The sequence below is a fragment of the Cupressus sempervirens genome, chromosome 3 (genome assembly GCF_028749045.1).
Source record: "Cupressus sempervirens isolate cs-2001-9-10 chromosome 3, ASM2874904v1, whole genome shotgun sequence".
In the NCBI taxonomy this organism is placed as follows: Eukaryota; Viridiplantae; Streptophyta; class Pinopsida; order Cupressales; family Cupressaceae; genus Cupressus; species Cupressus sempervirens.
The window spans coordinates 670,076,279-670,098,083 of record NC_143120.1 but is presented as its reverse complement, the minus strand read 5'-3'; positions in this window follow the sequence as shown (position 1 = coordinate 670,098,083).

Here is a 21,805-nt window from a genome sequence, read left to right as displayed (position 1 = left end):
AGGATTTCTTTTGTTCCTCTCTTGCCTCATTTAGTTGATGTAGTATGAGATGTATTTTAATCTCCTATTTCTTAATAGTCTTTCACAACTTGTAGACTTCCATTTGAAGATCTTTTCTCAAAGCTGCAAAGCTTCTCTTTCAGAGAACAAAGCTCTCATACCACTTGTTGGAATTATAATACCACTTGTTGGAATTATAATAGGAAAGATAAACTTTTCCAGGGGGGGGGGGGGGGGGGGGGGAGTTGGGGGTAAATTAGTAGTTTAAACTTGGACCCATAGAACTTTCACCACACATCTATCACATGCATTCAATGGATAAAATGAAATAACATGTAAAACATAAACATCTAAATCATCTAACCATGTAAGCATTCACACACATAACACTAGATATGATTACACAAAAATCCTCCAAGTGAGAAGGTAAAATTGGGGTGGAGATGATACCCACAAATCTTCACTACTACACTAATAAAGTGTATCCAATGAAGGTTACAATTTTTTGATCATGAAACATGATCTATCCTATTAAAGGCTTATAAAGATTGTTAGGTTTGACCTTGTTAGAGGATTCCAACACCCTATTAGAAGTGTGCCTTGTTAGAGTATTTCAACTTACAATGAAGTAAGCACCGTGTTTGAGGATTTCATACAGCCTGTTAGGACTACTTTGTTAAGAGATTTGACTAAAATCGCTAGTTAAAATGTCTTAGCATAGATCCTAAGGTTAGAACTTGCTTGCCTAATGACAGATCACCTTTAAACAATGTCTTCTTTATCCTTCATGAACAAATGTCTCAATGTTGTATCCTTTTCTCTATCCTCTATTCTTCTCTACCTGATTCTACGATTCACTCTTTCTTCATAACTTCTAAGTCACCATGAATGCTCTATGCATGTGAACCAACTTCTTTTCTCATTGCATCCACTGTTTACTCAGCTCTTGAATCATTCAGCATGGTCTATCTACTCAACACTTGAGTGAATCGGCACTCATTGCAACTTGGCATGGTCTAATATTTACATGTTGTTCTGGGCATGTATTACTAGTTCAACATTAACTAAGTAAATGGCTTAAGTGTGTTGACACTCACTGTCAAAACCAATCTGAGATCAAAAAAATTTTGAGAGAAAGAATTGACAAGTTTTAACTTACATCATTACAAATATATGTGTATTTGAGTTAAAGAAAACATAAAAATTAAAAATAATAAGATGTGAAAGTATGAGCTAATTGTGATCTAAAATGAAACCTTTGTAATGTTTCCATGATTATAATAGATAAACATATCCTAAGCAACATGTGATAGTGAATTTAATTTATTTTTATTTTTAAAGAATTGAACCAAGGGGTTTTTTATTTAATTTTTCAATCATATATGTTATGATTCATATTCAATCCTCTACAACGAAATGATAACTTATATTATTAAACATAAGATAATAGGAGAAAGATGAAAAATGTCTTAGATGGTAAAATTTTTCCAAAATTTGACAAAAAAATTAAGAGACGTCAATCAAAATAACATATACAAATTAAGTTTTGAAACAACAAATACATTAGAAAATAAATTGAGAGGAGGACCCCTAATCTTCTCCCCACTATTCAACTTTCCAAAAATTAAATAAATATTGAACAAGACTTTTGAATATATGCACAAAAAAATACCAAATAATTGATTCTAAAGGAGAAACCCTTCATGGTTTTAAAATTGTGCATTTTTTTTTATAAGAAATAGTCCATAGCCAAAAGATTCTCTTAATTATTTAAAATTTGTTACAAATTGACTCAAAGGAGCACTGTAAGGAGAGAGTCAAGTGGAGCTAGCCTTCACTCTTGCCCCATAAAACATAATAAACTTATAGATGCAAAAAATCCATGAGTCAAATCACCACAAGAAATAGTTATACCATTCTGGTCATGTTATTAATTTTGTATATGCCTTAATAGATATAATACTATCCTAAGGATAAAAATATATTTGTAAATTAAATACTTGATCATGATTGCTTTCCCTTAATTTTTTAAAGAAAAACAAAAAGGATACATTCTAAAACTATTACACATGGTTCTGTAGGAAATATGTAAGTTATGAGAAGATTCCATATGTAAGACATGTCTAGCTCATTGCAATACTAATTAAATCTACAAGATTGAAAAGAGATACAATAAAAATAGCTAATTTAATAATAAGAGAGTTTACATTTTGAGGAAGATGATCCATAGAGGAAAATACAAAGGATTATACAAATGTCACATGCATGTAAGAAGATAAAAACACAAGCCCACAATATTCAACTATTGAGATTTTGACCCGTCAAATCAATGATGAAGATGAATTCATTCAAATCAAGGTTGAGGTGGGTATCTGCTTCCCATTCCCACACCCCCACCTAATCTTCCAAGATAAAATTATTAATCAAATTTGTTTCACAGGGTCATCACATGTGCATAAAATAAAACATAAAGTCTAAATTTCTCCTAACTATAGGGGTCCAACTAATGTATGAGCCAAGCCTTTAGCATCCAAAATTGGGAATGTGGGAATAGGCCTTCTACTCACCACCAACTAATCATAGAAATGTGATTTAGGAAGTGTAAGATCTCAAATCATATTGCTTAACAATTTATCTAGATTCCCTAAATAGGAATTTTTGAAAATCCTTTTGCAAAGGATCCTAATAGCCAATTCATCTAGGTTCACCTGCATTATTGATGCAATGAAAATTATAGACATGTTTGTGTTAAACCATAATCTATTATTTTTGGCAATAAACTCTTTTTCTAAGATTTCAAAGACAACTCTAATTGTATGGAAATATGAAGTGACCATAATTTTCCTCAGTCTGCAACCATTTATTATTTCATCAAATGTTATTTGATGGGGTTGGCCTCATAACTTGATGGGTGAAGCCAAAAGTAGGAACTTGGGAAGCCACATAGATGTCACCTAAGAGGAGGAGAAGAAGGGATCTAAATAGGATAAATAATCTAATCATGAAAGGGATGGGAAAGTGACTTGACCATAATAGGGAATGTCAAGGGGCTGATTGCTCACAAACTAAGAATCCTAAAGGCCATTGGAAGTCAAAGGATATGAATAGATAGACACCAAGGTTGGAAAAAAAGAAAAGGGGAATTTTTTTGAAGACAAGGGGCACTTGGGAAGAGAATATCTAGAATCAACTTGAACAAAACAAGAGCCTGGAGACTCTAGGGTTGAAAGGAGCCTAAAAGATTAGCCAATGAAAGAAAAGCCCACTACCTAGTAGGTCACCTACAAGGATAAACTACAACTCTATCTCCATGAGTGATGTAGTGGAAGGAAGGAGAATCCTTAGAGGAGATAGCCTAGGCCCCAATAATCAACCACATAGCAAAATATACACTTGTTTGTTTAACATGCTCTTGCTCATTGTGTTGTTCAAACCTTATAGAATTTGATTACATAAAGATGTGTGTAAGAATGTTGTGCATGAGCCCTCTCATTGACATAATTATCATTATTTATATTACTCTTTTAAATTTTACTCTTGCTAAGAGATGAAGTGTTTTTCTGATTTTTTGTTATCCTTTTTCCAAAGTCTCTGTTAGCTTTTGTTGTCCTCTTGTTAAAAATCATAGCAACACCATCATCTTCATTCTTGAATCCCTAATCCTTTCTAATGAGTGGGATCTCATTATATATCTATTATTTTCCAAGAAGCTAGCAAGATCACTTGCTCTGATACCACTATAATGTATCGATGGTATAAGGTACCTGAATCACCCTCACATGGAAAAAAAATTCCCTCCTTGCATATGGATAATGCCACTTGTAAGACCACTTCTCTCTCCACCTACAATTTGACTAGACTTCCCCATTTTATATGGCCCTTTCCTCCATGTATAGAACTAGGTTCTCACTCCACACTCATACAACAAAATTAAATATTTCACTCAATATGATAATTTTACCTCTGCCAAATTTCTTGCATCTTGAGTCTAGCCTTCCAATTGTCATACAAGGCCAATTCCATTCCTTTCCTCAAACCTCCTATAGTTGTAGTAAAACTTTTCTCATCTTCAAGCTCAAATATAGTACTCACAATGCAATAATAATCAATTTAAGGTAACCCAAATGCCTAAAAATTGCACATATTAAGCTTGGAGAGGAGAAGTTCACCTAAAATTTGTGTGAGATAAGGCTGAAATTATTACAATGTCTATCAAAAGGACACTTTCCTTTCCTTATTTTCATAACTTGATCAAGCCAAAAGGATATAGTAATAATCATTAATAACTCCAACTTTTCCATGTTTTTTGTCATAAGTGAGTCTTGACGTCAACAAGAAGATCTCTCTCCAAATACCATGTCTTGGATGTATTGGATTTAACCACCACATTGACCAAAGAGTTTTCCATGACGTTAGACTCTATATAATCATGTGAAATATAGCTTTTAAGAAAATTGTGTAAAATAGCCTTTGCATTATAGATAATAGTTTAGATGGTCTAATATGGGAGATTAAGTCTCTTTAAACATATAAAAAATTTGTTAGACTCCTCTTCTGACCAGACTCAAGTGAATCCTAAGTTATTAGAAACAATAAGAACCTAAAGGGTCACCATAGCCTCTGCAAGTTTTTTAAGCTAAGTTTCCATGAGGAGCATCACCACAATAAGAGAATGTCTCAAATGGTTTTTAACACTCCCCCAAAACTAGCCAGCCTAGGGTTACCTTTGGTCACCACATCAAAATTTTATTTATCCAATCCTTTGGAGGGAACTTCCATTTGCAACAAGCTCTACTAGAAACAAGTTGTTGCCTTTAAAGTGTGGATTTTCCAAAAAGAGAATTGAGGGACAACTGACTGTAAAATTCACCAAAATAGGCCTCACAATGTTAATAAAGACCACACTTGGGAAAACATTTTTCTCTCTAAAAAAACTATTGTTATGCTCTTTCCAAATATCTGAAAGAATAGGAGGAAGGATTAAAGACCATGATTTGTGGGCCTCCATCACTTCATTGGGAGAGGACCATGTGATAAAGAAATTTTGAATAGTGCTAGGGAAAATCCAATTTACATTAGCCTTGCTAAGAATGAGGGGCCATATCTCCAAAGCAAAGGGGCATTGGACAAAGATGTGGTTAATTGTTTCCTTGTCATTCTTACAAAGGTAACATCTATTTGGCAATAAAAACCCTATCTTGAATAAATTGTTTATCATAAGAATTTTTTTATGCAATAAAAACCTTCTATTATAAGAATTTATTTCATGTGTAGTGCTACTTCTTGTTCAAATTTTTTATTTTCATTCTTTTAGTATTAAAATGTTTTACATTTGTTGTTGATTTAGTTGTGGCTACAATGCTCAAAAGCCAATGGGTTTTAGATTTATGTCGAAGTGCATGGATTTGTTGAATATGTTTTAGTATTTGTTGGTTTTTTTTGTTCGTTATCTACTATTGTCATTGCCATTGTCACAAAAGGTAGGAAAGAGTTGACTAAGGGCTTGGTGGCATCATAATTGGTTGATTCCTTGATTTAGCTAATGAGTTAAAAGAAATTGGTAAAAAAATTAGTGAATAAGTCTTTCCCACATTAGTCAAAATTGCATAGATTTTTAATCTTAATCGACTTGTACAAATTTATGGAATTTATTTTGAAATTTTATGAGTTTTTTAAACATAATATTTTCATTTAAGAAAGTGTCAAGATTTTTCTATCTGTAATTTGATTTGGGCTGGTTTGGTTTGGTTTGAAGCTTACTTTGGTTTTCCTTCTAGATGTTCGTGATGAGCACTTTGGTCTCCATTGCCACCCAAAAAATACTTTTCATCCACACATTTCTTTTGATAGACTTTCTCTGCATCTTCGAGAACTAAGGCTCATACGAATTTACCCAGTCAAATGCTCTTTCAAGGTGTAATGTTGCCATTTTTTTATTTTTTTTAATGAATTATGGATTGTTGCAGATTTCAAAGCTGTAGATTCATTCCAAAGATCTTGGGCGACATTTGCACCATCTACTGCGATTACTGTACAACATTTATGAAGAAACGTCATTTAAAAAAAAAATTAGGTTTGAATTTTGTTGTACTCATTAGCCTATGCTTAAGCATTTGTCATCAAATTTCTTTGGGCAACTAGCAAGTTTTCATTCTGATATTAGGGTATGGTCGACATTGTTAACCAGATAATTGTACTACAAAGTGGTGCAACAAATAGGATGGGGTTATCCTCCTTATACAAATGTGGAAAATATGATAGATTATTCTATGAAACTAGCACTTGTACTTGTGAGAGGTTCAAGGGATCAGCCAATAGCATAATTTTAGAAAATTATCATTGTATGAAATTGCATAGTATAGTAAAAGGTTAAACATAATTTTTCTAATGATATATAACATTATTTGTCAAGAAAGTATGATGTTTAGGGTGGTCTAATTATGCATAACCACAATGGTATTTTAGAAGTAAAAGAGTAGTATACAATAAAATTGTAAATTGTCATTTGAAGCATGCATAATGTTTACCAAGAAATGTATGCATCGACCTAAAAAGTAGTTAATAATATAATTGCAAATTGCCATTTGAAACATGCATGATATTTGATAGAAGCATTGTTTGTAAGTAAATGTAAGTGTGCCAAATTTGATAGTGCAATGTATTTGCATGGGTATAACTTGTAGCATATCCCATAAAATTTGAGCACTATATTTATTTGGATTATATTTATATATCATCTATATGACAAGTTAAAATGAGTTTTGTCGTCTCTTTGCTACAACTAGTGAACCTGTAAAAGAGAAGTAGACAAAAATGTCATAAAATAAATGAAATTCTTAGTTTAGGTAATTGAAAAAAAAGGAAAAGTGTATAGAAGGGAGGGAGTGAATACAAAATAGTACCATGTCAAAGTGAAAGCAACAACAATTGAGTTTCTTCTTTCTTTCTAATAATATTTTAGGGTTTTTTTTTCATTTTGCAAAAGCACTCAAAAGAGAAGGTAGGTTCAATTCAAATGTCTTGTAGGGATTTCACCCTTGAGATGGCTGTAAAGGTGAGGCCTTGTCTTTTAGTTTTACCTATATCAATTGTGGCCTGCTCTAAAGTTAGGCCTTGTGATTTGTGTATAGTGATAGCCCAGGCAGTTATTAGTGGTAGTTGCCTTAGGTAATTGAATGGATTGGTATGGTTTTGAGTTGTTCACATCCCATGGAGGCCCATTGTAGGTGTCAAATGTGATAGTAATATATGTTGGCAATTGAAGAGGCTTAGAGGGTGAGGCATATACAATGTCCTTAACTTCACCAAGGTATCCATTAACAAGACCACTTTGTATCCATAGGTTTGTGGTAAGCATGACACATTGGAATTTTTGGTATTCTGATTAATTTTTTCATTAGTGACAACACTTACTCAATTTTGTATGCTTACCAAGCATCAAGTGGTTACCTTGTAAACTTAACAGTTTAGCAGTTTACACCGAGCAGACAATGGCTACCAAGAAAATACAAACAATATGAAGTCTAGCAGTGTCTACTGAGTTTCTAAGTATCTACCATGCTTCACAGTGTCTACTGAGTAGATAGTTTTTGCCATGAAGATTTAGTGTTTACCGAGTGAAGCAAGGTAAATTCAGTGTGCAGTATCTACCGAGTGACACTACATCTATCGAGTCACCAGTGGTTATCGAAGTTCAAAACTGCATCGAGTGATTAGTATGGACTGAGCCTTCACTTCTACTGAGTGCATGACGATGTCAAGTAATGTAGTAGATACCGTGTATCAGAAGGTTACCAAGTTAGTTTAGTGAACCCGAGTTATTTACTATTGGGCCGACTCTGTAATGTATTTATTTACTTGTATTTTGGCTGACCTTGTAATTTTGTAAGTTTGAAAGGTATATATGTAATATGTATTGTAAGATATCAAACATGATAATGAATGATGATGAGATGAAGAAATAGTGAAGTAATGTGAAGTATATGCAAAAGATTATCAGCAGTAGTTCAAGGAACATAGCAAAGTCAATTTAGACACTGAAAATGTATATTCATCACATGAGGTGACCAGTACATAAAGGATCTTATCAGCAATCAGTTGCAAGTAGATTCACTGCTTCATCCTAATAGGTGAATCAGATTTTTCAAATCCTCTAACAAGGTAGACTTAATAGTCTTTGTAAAAATCTCCTAACATAGTGCATACTTCATTATATGTTTGCAAATCCTCTAACAAGGTGGACCTAGCAGTCCTTTGTGCTCCTAACAGGGAAAATCACTAGAAGTGGTCAATGTAAGCCTTAACAAGCCAACTCTATACTGCAGTATTGAAGTTTTGTGGGTATCATCCCTACCCCAGTTTCACTTTCTATTTGGAAGGTTTTTGGGTTACCAAAATATTGTGCTCTCTTGTATAATGATTGTTTTATGTTTTAGAACTAATGCACTCAGTAGCATAGATAGATGCATGCTAAATTAATAAAAAGTTTTAAGGTTACTGATTCATCCCTCCCCTCTTAGTAACTTGTCATATCCTGAATATTTCCAATAAGAATTTATATATGAGAACTTCTTGTGAGAATTGGTCATCTCAATATGTTTCAGCATTATTACATTGTGTATTTACAACTACACAGAGTGCAATAGGTGCATTTAGTTGTTTGAGTTTTTGTTTATTATGTATAGCAACTAGTTCATTTGTGGCAAACAAATGTATTGCTCGGTTGAAGTCCACTTGCTTAGTTGGTGGAAGGTGTTTGTTTGTGCACGTCATTAGTAATTTCCAATCATCCTTGGATGGTTTGGCATTGTGCATGTTTTTAGAGCATGATGAAACTTTATTTGTGTTGGGTCACTGCCGTCTTGTCTAAATATTGTTTGTAATGTTACGATGATATTAAAATTGAGCCAAATATTTTGAGCTATTGTCTATGCTACATAGATAGGTTTGTCCATAACAGCAGGAAGCTATGCAAAATCTCCAATTAGAATCATAGATAGACCCCCAAAAGGAATGTGTTGTCGGTGGGAAAATGCCTCACATAACCTCGAATCAATTTTAAGTAACAATTTTGGGCCTATGAAACTCATCTCATCGATCAAAATATATTTGATGTTTTTCATTTCTTCTTGGTAAGTTATTAACATTTGTCCTTGTAGTAGTTTCATTTCTCTAATTGGTATCTTAAGGGTTGCATGTATATTAAATGCAGCAATTCTAGTTGGTGCAAGAACAAGGATAGGAGTTAAGCCATATGGGGAATTATTTTGAAGATATGTGTGTATGCAATTGATTAGATATGACTTTCCCATTCTTGTTGTTCCTTGTAAGAGCATGTACAATGGTTCAATCTAACTATTCACAATGGAATGGTCTAAAATTAGTTGAAGGGCCAATTGTTGCTTAGGTGACAACTCGTATTGGCAATTGAACTCATATGTTGGTGGGTGAATAGCTTGTTGAGATATCTTAGTTCTATGAACAAATTGGTTTGCATCTTCGTACAATTGCGAAGGAACATCGTGACCTTCCCAATTGTGGTTTTTATCAAAATCACGTTTACCCAACAAGTCAAGTTCATTAAAGTTGAAATTATTGGAATGAGACATATTTGAAATAAGTTCCTGCTTGTGCAATTGGGGTGGGTCTTGTAGAGATGGCTCATTTTAACTTTCATTATCTTCTCCCAAGTCATTTTTAGTTTGGTCTTTGCGATCAATATGCGAAACATTGTATTTTTGCAATGACATGGCCTTCCAGTGAGAAATGATTTCTTCTTTGGAAAGAGCAATATCTGTTGTGAGTGATAAAAAATGTTTGTACAAATAGAGCTCACTCCAACAAAATAGTTTAAAATTGTCAGAGTCTTTAGGTGGAACCATAAATTTTTTTGGTAGATTTGAACAATTGCTTTGTTATCTCTAGGATGTCATTTGCACCCTTTATGATTGGCTGAATATGTATATGATCTAGCAGAATCAATGAGTGAAATTTTCTCTAAGTGTGATGGGCGCTTTATGTAGGCTTGTATGTAGGTAGATTATATCTCATGTCCATCTACAGTTGGTTTGATGTGATGAAATATATTTTTTCCAACATTAAGCGATATGAAATGTTGATTACACATGACAAGAGGAAGTTTTTGTAGCATGTGGCATGTATCTTGTGCACTGGTATCGTGCTCCGAAACAATTTCAGCTATGAATTTTTGGCATGCTTTGATGACATTATCTTGTTCGTTAGCATCTAAACATATCCTTGATAGCATATTTACACAACTCTTAGATTTCTTCTCTATTTTAGAAGTGTATTTGAAGATGTATTTGAGAACAAGAAGTCGTAAGGTGATAGGTTGGCAATCATTGTTTGCTCTCCAAATTAATAAATTATTTCAAGTTTATAATTAATAAATTATTTCAAGTTTGTAATTAATAAGTTATTAGCCTATATTTTTTATAATTTTACATTATAAAACTAAAATTTTAAATTTAATAAATTACTTTTTATTAAATTAAAAATTATTTCAATTTTTTTAATTAATTATTTTTTTAAAAGAAAAAAAACTCTTAATTTAATCATAAAAAATTTATAATAGAAATTTGTTTAATCTTGTGCACAACTTTTTTTAACATAGATTTGTAGTTAATTTTATCTATTCAATTTTTTCATAGTACATAATATTTTTAAAAATTTTGATAAAAAATTTTCTTTTATTTAAGAAAATAAATTAATATTATATTTTGTATACAATTTTTTTAATAATAAATTTAGAATTAATTACTTTATTCAAGATCATAAAAAAAGTTCTAATAATACATCATCTATTTATTATTAAATTTTATCATAGATTTAAGTTATTTGAAATTTAACACAGAATTCTTTTTTTTTTTTTTTTATAGTGATAATTATTGATATAAATAAAACTAAAATATACAATACTATTATTAAATTGACAAATGTCTAAAACTTTTAGTTTAGTTTTACAAAACATAAACTATAAATGAAATAAAGCTCTCATATAATTTCTTTATAAAAGTCTTAAAAATAGGAAATGTAAAAAATTAAAGCTAACATGTATGCTCACACCTTCATTCACATTTCAATAGGTAATGCAAAATATTGAAGAACTTAGTTCATTTCCAATAATATTTTAATTACCATGTAATCACATTTTAGGCTTGTTTTGAATTATATTTTCAAACTTTTAAAAGTATATAATAGTTTTTGAAACTTTTCTAAATACTTTTTATTTACATTAATCATTCTACTTTTCAAAGAAGCTTAATATTATATTTTGTATAAAAGTATTTTTATAATAGATTTGGAATTAGTTTATTTAAGACTATTAAAATTTTTCTAATAGTATATTATATATTTATTTTACTTTGTTCAATTATTTTTAGTTACATACAAAATTATTCTATTTTATTCTAATTAGTATATAATATATAATTAATTAAATAATCTTATTAATTAAATAATATAACATTAAATTACAAATTTCTATAATTTCAATAATAAAATAAAAATCCTGAATTTAATTTTTAAAAAAATGAAATAAAGTTCTTATATATATTTTTTATAATAGTCTAAGAAAATAAAATGGTAAAAATTGAATCTTGAATGATCATGCTCTCATATTTCCTCATTTCATTGACATTTAAAGATGACACAGAATATTGTAATTCATTTTTCTTTTCATTGCACAATAATTAAAATGCTATCTAAACAATACGTTTCTTTGCAAAATTTAATGGACAAAAGGAAGGGGAAGTAACGATACTGGCTAATAGACTAGTGCAAATATTCGACTATTTAGCCAGTGCATCCCCTAGGTTCGAATCCCCTAGCATCCAAATTCATTGGTTTTCCCATCTAGTCAACACATGAAAGTGTGTTCAAAGTGCACAACGTTACTGTATATTTGGAGATGAAGAACTAGGAAATTAAGTGCATATAGTGGCATAAATTCTCTCTTGATGTACATTTTTTGATCTATATGCATTAAAGTGTGATGCACTGCTTAAATCATCCCTTCCAGTTTATTTTCTAATCAATATTTGCATTTAAGTGTGATGCATTGTCAAAATCTGATTTTATGTGAACTAATGACTTTTGTCACCTTTTACTTTGGTTTTCTTCTGCATTGATATGTAAATCCACTAGCTAAATCTGCATTTAAATGACTTCATGATTCTCTGCACAAAATTTTACTGCCTTTTCATTTTGTCTTCCTCTACTTTGAAATGTAAATCCACTGGCCAAATCTAGTTTGTTGTGAATTAATGTTTCTTTGGAAAGATTTGTGATGCCTTTTTCTTCAGTTCTTTTCCTATGGTGATTTGTAAAATATGCTAGTGAGAACAATTAAATCTACATGCATAGATGGAAAATCATCTTAGCTGTTGTATCAGCCACCATTGCCTTTCTATATTCACTAGGGTGCGTTGTCTTTTTCCTGAGCTATTTTTTGAGAGATTGAGGTTCAAGACCTGGGGCGATCAGGCAGAGAAGAGGGAATATTTGTGGGAGTCTGAAACAAAAAAGTAGTACACATAGTGGAGAGAGGAAGGTTGAAAGTAGTGCATAGGGCCAGGAGACAGGAGATTTGAAGCATGGGATATGCCAAGACATGCCATGGATATGAAATCGACATCCAACCACGCTGAACTCTTATCCTAGCAAATGCAATGTGAAAGTTAAAATTGAATAGCGCTATCATAAAGTTTTGATATAAATGTGAAATTAGTATTTAATACAAAGCATTATTCTAAATGTCACATTCATGGCATCAAAGACCACTACAATTCAGTCGTAGAAATGTAAGAGTAAACATGTGTTTTTATTGCAAATTTAGATAGAATCTGATTCACATTCATGTGAGTCAATATTTTCTTCTTTGTGTAACAAGCATGCCATATTTTCGTGATAAAACATTTAAATGTGTTAAATGATGAAACAAACTAAGACGTATTACCTATAACAACATCATGTAAAAGAATTAACGCAGTTGACTATTGAATGAATGCATATGTGATTTATCACCTTCATTCTAGTGACCTAGTTGTGTATTGGGCTCAATTAACAAAAAATGATGTGGAGAATCATTTAACAACACATAGTGACTTAGTTGCATATTAATTGTGTGAGATAACTAACTGTACGTGAGAAACAAAAAAATATCTATTTTAGAGCTATTGCTCAATAGGAGAAGCCTATTGGCTTAATTAGGATATCATATTTATGGTATGTATTTTATGAATTGTAAATTTGTAAAATAATTGATCCAAAAATATTGTGTTTTCAATAGGGGAGACAACTCAGCAACAAGGCTAACTTCTGGTACCTAGAACTCTTAATCCTTGTGTCGAAATTTGTAAATTTTTTTGGTGAACATTCATAGGTGAGTGAAGTGCTTAAAGTTAACCTTTTGGTGCAATGTGGTCTAAAAGTGCCATTTTAAAAATTTCACCCATAACTCATTATGTTCACTCCCCAATAGTCACGAAAAAAATAGTTCTTTTGCACAAATGGACCAATCAACAACCAAGAAAACTAAAAAATGATCAACTATTAGTACATGCACTATCAGTTTTTAGGGCTTTATATAAGCCATAATTGGAGGGATTTATAATGGTAGATGTAGTAGTCATTGGAATGTGGGTGACTACTTGGTCATCCCCCTTTTTTGTAGATTTCTTTTTCTTTGTCTTTTGGTTCTATTAGGAACTACATTATTTATTATTATTTGATTAGGCAAACATTTATGAACAATCGAAGTCCAAATAATCCCTACCAATTCATAGATTGTTGAAAACTAGTCCATTTGATGTCCATGTGTTGTAAAAATGTTTTTATCAAAGGGAAGGGTTGTGATCATGGTGTGGAGGTATGAGAAATTGGAAGTTCATGGCTAGTATCTTTCTTTATTAAATTAACAAGCACAATCTTCAATTGATCTATACACCTCAAAAGTATAGCTTACAATTTTAAACATATTTTGTAAAAGTTTTGAAATGGATATTATTTTTGAATTGTGATCTTATATAGGTGACATAAGCAATTGAATTAGCTCATGTTCTTAACATTTTGTCAAATTAAATTAAATTTCGTAAACAAAGTGATTAGTTTCAAAAATTCATATCGTTGAACATTTTGTAATTGATTCTTCTATTTTTTTGCATAAAATGTTATATTTAATTTAATTATTAATTTAAATGAGGTTGCATAGCAACATAGTCCCTAAATATTACAGACTATTAAAGTAATTAATATTTAAATATATAGAAAATTCTTAATCAAATTTATAGCAAAAACTTGATATTAATAATTATTTTATCTTATTTAAAGAATATAAAAAATTAAGTTTAAATTTTCAAAAAAGTATATACATGAATATTAAAAAAAAATTATTGAATTTTATTAAAAAGGTGAAATTTAATATATTAAATAAAATATTTAATGTAAATATATTTAATGGTATACATGATAATTACTATAGTACAATAAAAGTTTAAATAAGAAATATGTGTAATGTAGTATATAATATTATAATATATATTCTAAATATGTCTAATATACATATATATATAAAAGAAAATAAAAATAATTATTTTGTTATAGCAACCATTGTTAGAGGTGGCATTATAAAGATAAGAAATTTTGTTTCAATTATTTATATCAGTATTTAGATTCATAAAATACTTTTTTTTATTTACAAAATATTAATAAAAAATTAAATATAAGAAAAATAAAATTTATAGTTGCTTTATAAAATATATTATATTATATTATTAAATTTATTAATATTTGTAATCTTAGTTTATAAAGTTTTTCTATAAACAAAAATATTGCCATTGTTTATTTATATTGAAATATACACTTTATCATATCTATTTTTTCTATTTGCAAAAATTTCTCAATGTAGTTACCTTTCGAAAAAGGGGCTCATATCACTCAGTTTTTCAAACACTAGAGAGAAATCTAAGACATTGCTCAATCTAAAGACTATCATTTCACTTTGCTATTAATATAGTTTAACAAAATAGAAGATAAGAGAGGATAAAAACCAATATCTAATGCTTGAAATATTGTCAATTTAGTGTATAGTTTAATCAATAATACATGTAAAGAAAAAACCATTTTTAAGACAAAAACTAATTTAAACTCAAGTTGTTGTGAAAAGGTTTAAAGTAATTCAAGATTTCATTTTTCACCCTTGTCACATTGGATGGCATAATCCTGGGCAAAAAAAAAAGTGAGTTTTTAACTTACTTTAGTCTAGATTTATGTGTATTTGAGCTAAAGGAAGCTTAGAGATCAAAAATGAAATATTCAAGCTAATTGTATTCAACAATGAAAATTTAACTATGCTGCTAAATTATTGCCAACATTCTATTCCGTAAAGTTATCCTCAACAACATGTGATATTAAACTAAATTTATTGTTATTCTCAAAGAATTCAACCAACAGATTTTTCCTTTAATTCTTGAATCATATATCTTATTATTCACACTAAATCTTCTTCAATGAAATGATCATTTCTTTTATTAAACATTAGACAATATGAGCAAGATAAAAAAATGTCTAGGATGGCAAAACATTTTCAAAATTTGAGGATGATTAAGAGGTAAAAATAAAAATAATATATGAAAATTAATGTTTGGAAGAGTAATTACATTGGAAAGGAAATTGAGAGCGAGATCCTAAGCTTGTCCCTATTATTCAACTTTTCATAAATGAAATAAGTATTGAACAAGAATTTAGCATTTGTGTGTAAAAAAATCCAAATAATTGACTCTAAAGGAGGATTTCTTCAAGGTCTTAAACTTTCACATGTTATTGATTACATATATATTCCAAAATTTTACACGGGCATCAGGAGATAATTCAATCAGAATGATAAACATGATATATTGAAAATGACACAAATGTTTTCTTGAAACCCTAGAAATGTTTTTTGTAATTTCATGTAAAGAGTTTTCAGGTTTAAAAAATCACATCCTTGATTTAGCCTTATGGGATCTATGCTCTCCACTTTTTTCCTTCATTTTGATCTTACATGCATGCATTGAAGATAGTTTTTTGCATTAAGACAAATGCACTTTTATTAAATAAAACCCACTACTCTTGCATGCGTTCTTTTGTTCTTCATTAAATATACTATTTTCTCTAATATGTAGGTGCTAATATGAGCGAATTTTTCATTAAGGATATCATCAAGCACCTAGTTTAGTAATATATAATCTTTAACCATCCTAAAATTTGGTTTTGTATGGCTGGATTGTGAAACCTTCCTTTCAATTAACAAAAACTTATGTGATCACAAAGATTATAGGATTGATCATGATATAAATTCTTCTATTTCATCAAAATATTCTAATCATAGGGATTGAATATAAAATTGTAAAAATGATATCAAAAATTGTATTCTCTTAAATCTATAACCATAAATTTAACAAGCATGGCCTCTCATCACCTTAACTTCACACAAATTCTAATGTCTTGTAGCATATCTACCAAAAAATAATGATTTTCTCTTTCATTTCCATTTTTTTCCTCTATCTTAGACTCAACAAGAATCAACAATGTTATGTAACTTATCATAATGCCCCATGCCTCTTCATTTTTATTAGTCATTCCATATTTCGCACATTCTCTTTTAGTCCCCCTATTTCCTCACACAACCCTTCAACTCCATCTTGAATTCTTTTCTTTTTCCACCCCACTTGTCCCAATTGTCCACTATGAAGGGTTTATTTTAATTTTCTTGTTGTCTTTTATGCTTCCTACACAGTCTCCATCATGTTCTTAGTGTGCTACTTCCTCTCTCACTAGCACTTTATGTCTCCCCCTTTGCTCAACAATTTTCTTTTTATTACTATTTTGAGGAATTAAGAAGCAAGAGAGAATTGCAAAATTCTATAGGAGTCAAAAAATTATGCTCCATTTGCATAACTATTCTTACGTTGATACATGTGTTTTCTTTGATGGAACTTGGTTATCCAAGTCCTCTTCCAAAAAGATGTGATTGATAGAAATATATACAAAAATTAATATTTTGTGAATTTTTTCATTCAAGAATAACAAATTCACCTAATACCACATACATCATTGAGATACATAGTAGAAATACCCCCATCTTTACCCACTCACTTAATTCCATCACTCATGTAGACTTTTTTTCCTACACATAGCTTACTACCATTTACAACTGGCACTTCACTTAGTTTTTTTGACATTGTATAGCATGCAAAGATGACGTATACAACTATACATGGTGTGCTTTACATTGATGTTCAAATTATGGAAGCTATATTGTGGGAATTCCATGCAACTTTCTTAAAACTAATGTCCCTTTGTATATTCCTATGGGAGAAGCATGCAGATGAGTAGTATGGTTAAGGATATGTTCCTAATATTAAAGTCGCATTTTAGAAAGTTACCTAAATATTATGTAGCTGACTCACTTAATACCTATGTATATAATCAAAACTATTATAGTGGAACAATATCACGAATATTTAAAATTAATTTTTTTGGTTTCGACAAGACTTTCACGGCCATGCTCAATTGTGCTCAACTAATGCTCCTAGAAGTAAACTTTACATTTAAGCTAAATTTGACACAGTGTAATCACTTTTGACTTTGAAATTTTGAATATCATATATAAATATAGATATATTATATTGATTAGAGTCTTGAACAAACTATTTTTTGGAACTGATTTTAGTTTTTGAATTTGGAGCTTTTTACTATTGTAGGTACCACTATGAACTGAAATGTAAGATAGAGGAGGAAATTTTTATAAGATTAAGAGAATAGTATCATAATGGTTTATATTTTCTAATTTATAGTGCCTAAATTGTTAAGAATTCAAAGATAATGAATATTAATATTATTTGTAAGAACTTTATATAGATCATGATTCTAGAATAAATTTAGGAGATCACTCTATTTTTCCCTTTACATTGAGAATCTATGATTGGTCATGCCCAAATTTCCATAACTTTATTTTCTTCTAGGGGTATTGTTTTGGTAGTTCATGTCTTGATTGTAAGCTAGAACTATGTCCATGGACCTAACAACTTTTTATTATTGGTAAGAGGCCAAAGCCAAGAATAGATATTTTTATTATGTGTTGTGATTAATTATTATTAATATTTATTAAATTTATTAAGCTTTAGTAGAATTGAACCCAAGAACTTCCAAATTAGAGGCTCACAATTCACCATTGTGTTGTAGGCTCTTTCTTGGACCTGACTGTTGGAAATATAGATGGAGTAACTGAGAGGGGGGGTTGGGGGGGGTGGTGAATTAGCTACCACAAAAACAAATCCACAAACTCCTAAGATGTCTTATAAACTAGTTACTGGTGTCACTCAATAGAAATAGAAAAATGTTGTAACTCAGTAGATGTACTGAAAGTTAACTTAGATTAGTCTTTAAGAATTCACAAAGATTTAACATGCATGCATAAAAGAAATAGCATGAACACAAGAGAAACTAGATTTAACATGGAAACCCAATATGGGAAAAACCATCAAGTAACTGGCTACCAATTTTCACTCTTCTGAAGTTAGCCCTGTTAGGAGCCAACCCTGTTAAAGGTTACAAAACACATTGTTAGGTGTGACCTTGTTAAAGGATTTAATCACCCTGCTAGGAGTGGCCTTGCTAGAGGTCTTTTGAACAATTCAATAAAACTATCACCTTGTTAGAGGATTTCCAAAATGGTTGTTAAACCAACATTGTTAATAGATTTGGAAATCACTGCTACAATTGTGAGAAAGTAACAATGAATTGACCTAAATGAGATGCAACTGAATTGCTGATACAGATCTATGTTCTACTTCACTAGATCCTCTCTAATCAAATACAACTTTACTACTCCTCAAGGATATTTAATCCTTCATCAAAATTCTATCACACTTTCCTCTTCACATAATCAACACACTTGCATTCTCACTCATTACTCTCATCCATACTTTAGAATTCACAACTTGACCTCTTATTTATACCTTACAAATTGTCAAGTTGACTCATTTGCAAGTTATAATTACCAATAATCATTACATCAGTTGGCTACAATCATTACATGAAACAATTAAACTTCATTTCCCAAAACAATGAAATCCTTCATTGGCCAACCCTACTCAGTAGACACTGCTCCAGAAATGATTTCTAGTGTTAACCAATTGACGCTCGATGAACACTGCAAACTTTGCAAAATCCTTTGGAGACTGAGTGAACTTGGTAAACATTGACTTTCCTTTGCTGACCTTGTGAGCTTGGTAGAAACTGACTTCTACCACAGAAACCTTCGATGCCCAAGTGAGCTCGGTAGAAACTATTTCCATAGAGTATTTTTCAAGAATGCTTGCTAGACTCTAGAATTTGCTTTGCTAACCAATAGAACTCAGTAGACTCTATCTGATAATTAATATGACATTTTTGTAACATCAAAGACAACACATAATTGAACAATTGTATCCAACAATCTCCCTCTTTGGCATTGATGGCAACACAACATGTAATAGCAGATGAAATTTGAAAATAAGTCTTTTTCTAACAGAACGTTTCTCCCTCTTAGATTTTATGCCTCAAACTTCTTTAATGAAATAATCTCCCTCCATGAAGGAATTGCATAGCTTCTTTTCTAAATAGAAAACTCTCCAAATTCAAATTTCAGAAAGATATGATAGTATACTCTCCCTCTTTGACAACACATGCCAAATGAAGTTTTAGTTGATACATCACTAAAACTTCATTTTAGTGAGCTTTAGATAGGGGAATGACCCCTAACTTACCTCTTAGATACAAGAATGCATCCTTAGGTAATGGCTTGGTGAATAAGTCAGCAATTTGTTCCTTTGTATGGACATATTCCAATCTGATCTCCTTATCAAACAAAGTGATTCTTTATTGCAATGTGCTTGGTTTTGGAGTGCATTACTGGATTCTTAGATATGTTAATTGCACTTGTATTATCACAAAACATAACAACTAATTCTTTGATCTCAACCTTCATGCCTTCTAATAACTGTTTAAACTAAACAATATTTGAACAATTTATTGTTGTTGCAACATACTCTGCTTCTACTATAGATTGGGATGTATGATTTTGCTTTTTACTTGTCCAAGAAACCAACCTCTTTCCAAGAAAGAATGCTCCACCACTTGTACTCTTTTTGTCATCAATGTTTCCTACCCAATCAACATCAATAAATACTTTCAAATCTAAATTTCCTCCAAATTTATACCACAATCCATAATCTTCAGTGCCTTTTAAGTATCTCATGATCCTTTTGATCGCCATCATGTGATTTTCTCTTTGTTTTGCTGAAAATATTACTACAAGACCAACTGCAAGAGCAATATTAGGCCTTGTATGAACTACATACTGCAATTTTCCAATTATTGATCTATATAAGGTCTAATCTACCTCTTTTAATTCATCATCCTTGGTAAGCTTTAGTCTAGTGCACATGGGAGGTCCAATTGATTTACAATCTTCCATACCAAAGTTCTTGAGTATCTCTTTGATATATTTAGATTGAGTAATGTGGATGTCATTCTTGCTTTGCTGAATTTGAAGAGCAACAAAGAATTTAATCTCACCAAACATTGACATCTCAAATTCCTTGTTCATTTATTCTAAAAAATCTTTGCATAAATCGTCATTCCCTGTAAACAAAGTATCATCCACAAATATTTCTGCCAAAAAAATATTGTTATCTGGTCCTTCCTTGATATACAAGCTATTGTTATCATTAGTTCTTTGAAAACCAATCTGAATAAGATAGTTATGTAATCTTTCATACCATGCTCTAGGGGCTTGTTTCAGACCATATAATGCTTTGTGTAATTTTCAGACCATGTCCTTCTTGTCTTGATCAACAAAACCTTTAGGTTGCTTAATGTAGATACTTCATCTAGAATACCATTAATAAATATTGATTTGACATCTATCTGATATAACTTAAACCCTTTGTATGTAGCATATGCAAGTAAAATCCTAACACCTTCTAGTCATGCAAGAGGAGCAAAAGTCTCTCCATATTCTATTCCTTCTTCTTGAGAGCAGCCTTTACATACTAGTCTAACTTTTTTTCTTGATACCTTACCATCTTCATTCAACTTATTTCTGAATACCCACTTAGTTCCAATCAAATTTTTATCTTTGAGCCTAAGTACAAGAGTCCATGTTTTGTTCTTCTCTATTTTCTCTATCTCTTCATTCATAGCCTCAATCTAACTCTCATTTTCTAATGCATCTTTGACATTTCTAGGTTCAAAAATAACAAGTAGATAAGTACCTTTTAGCTTACTTCTTTTCATAGTACCTCCAAATTTGTCTGCAATAATTTGATCTTGTGCATGACGTCTCTTGACATACTTTGCTAATATAGGTTCCTTTCCTTTTGACTGAGTTCCACTATCTTCATTTTGAGTTTCAATTTCTAGCTCTGGCTGATCTGACTACTACTTAGGTCCTTCAGACTCAGTAAGCATTGGCTTGGTAGCATCTAAATGTGACTCGTGTTCCTACAACTCAGTTTGAACTTCTTGCAAATCAGTGACTAAAGACTCGAGAGTAGAAGTTTCCTAATTGACAGATGTATTTGGCACTGTATCAGTTTCAATGAAAAAAAATCTCCTGTAATCTTCTAGTTCCTTTTTTCTTTTGTCTTCATTCCTTTCTACAAACTCATCAACTTTCACATGTGCACTTTGTATGACTTTGTGAGTAGTAAATTCAAACATCTTTATGCCTTACTCTTGCAAGAATATCCCAAAAATATGC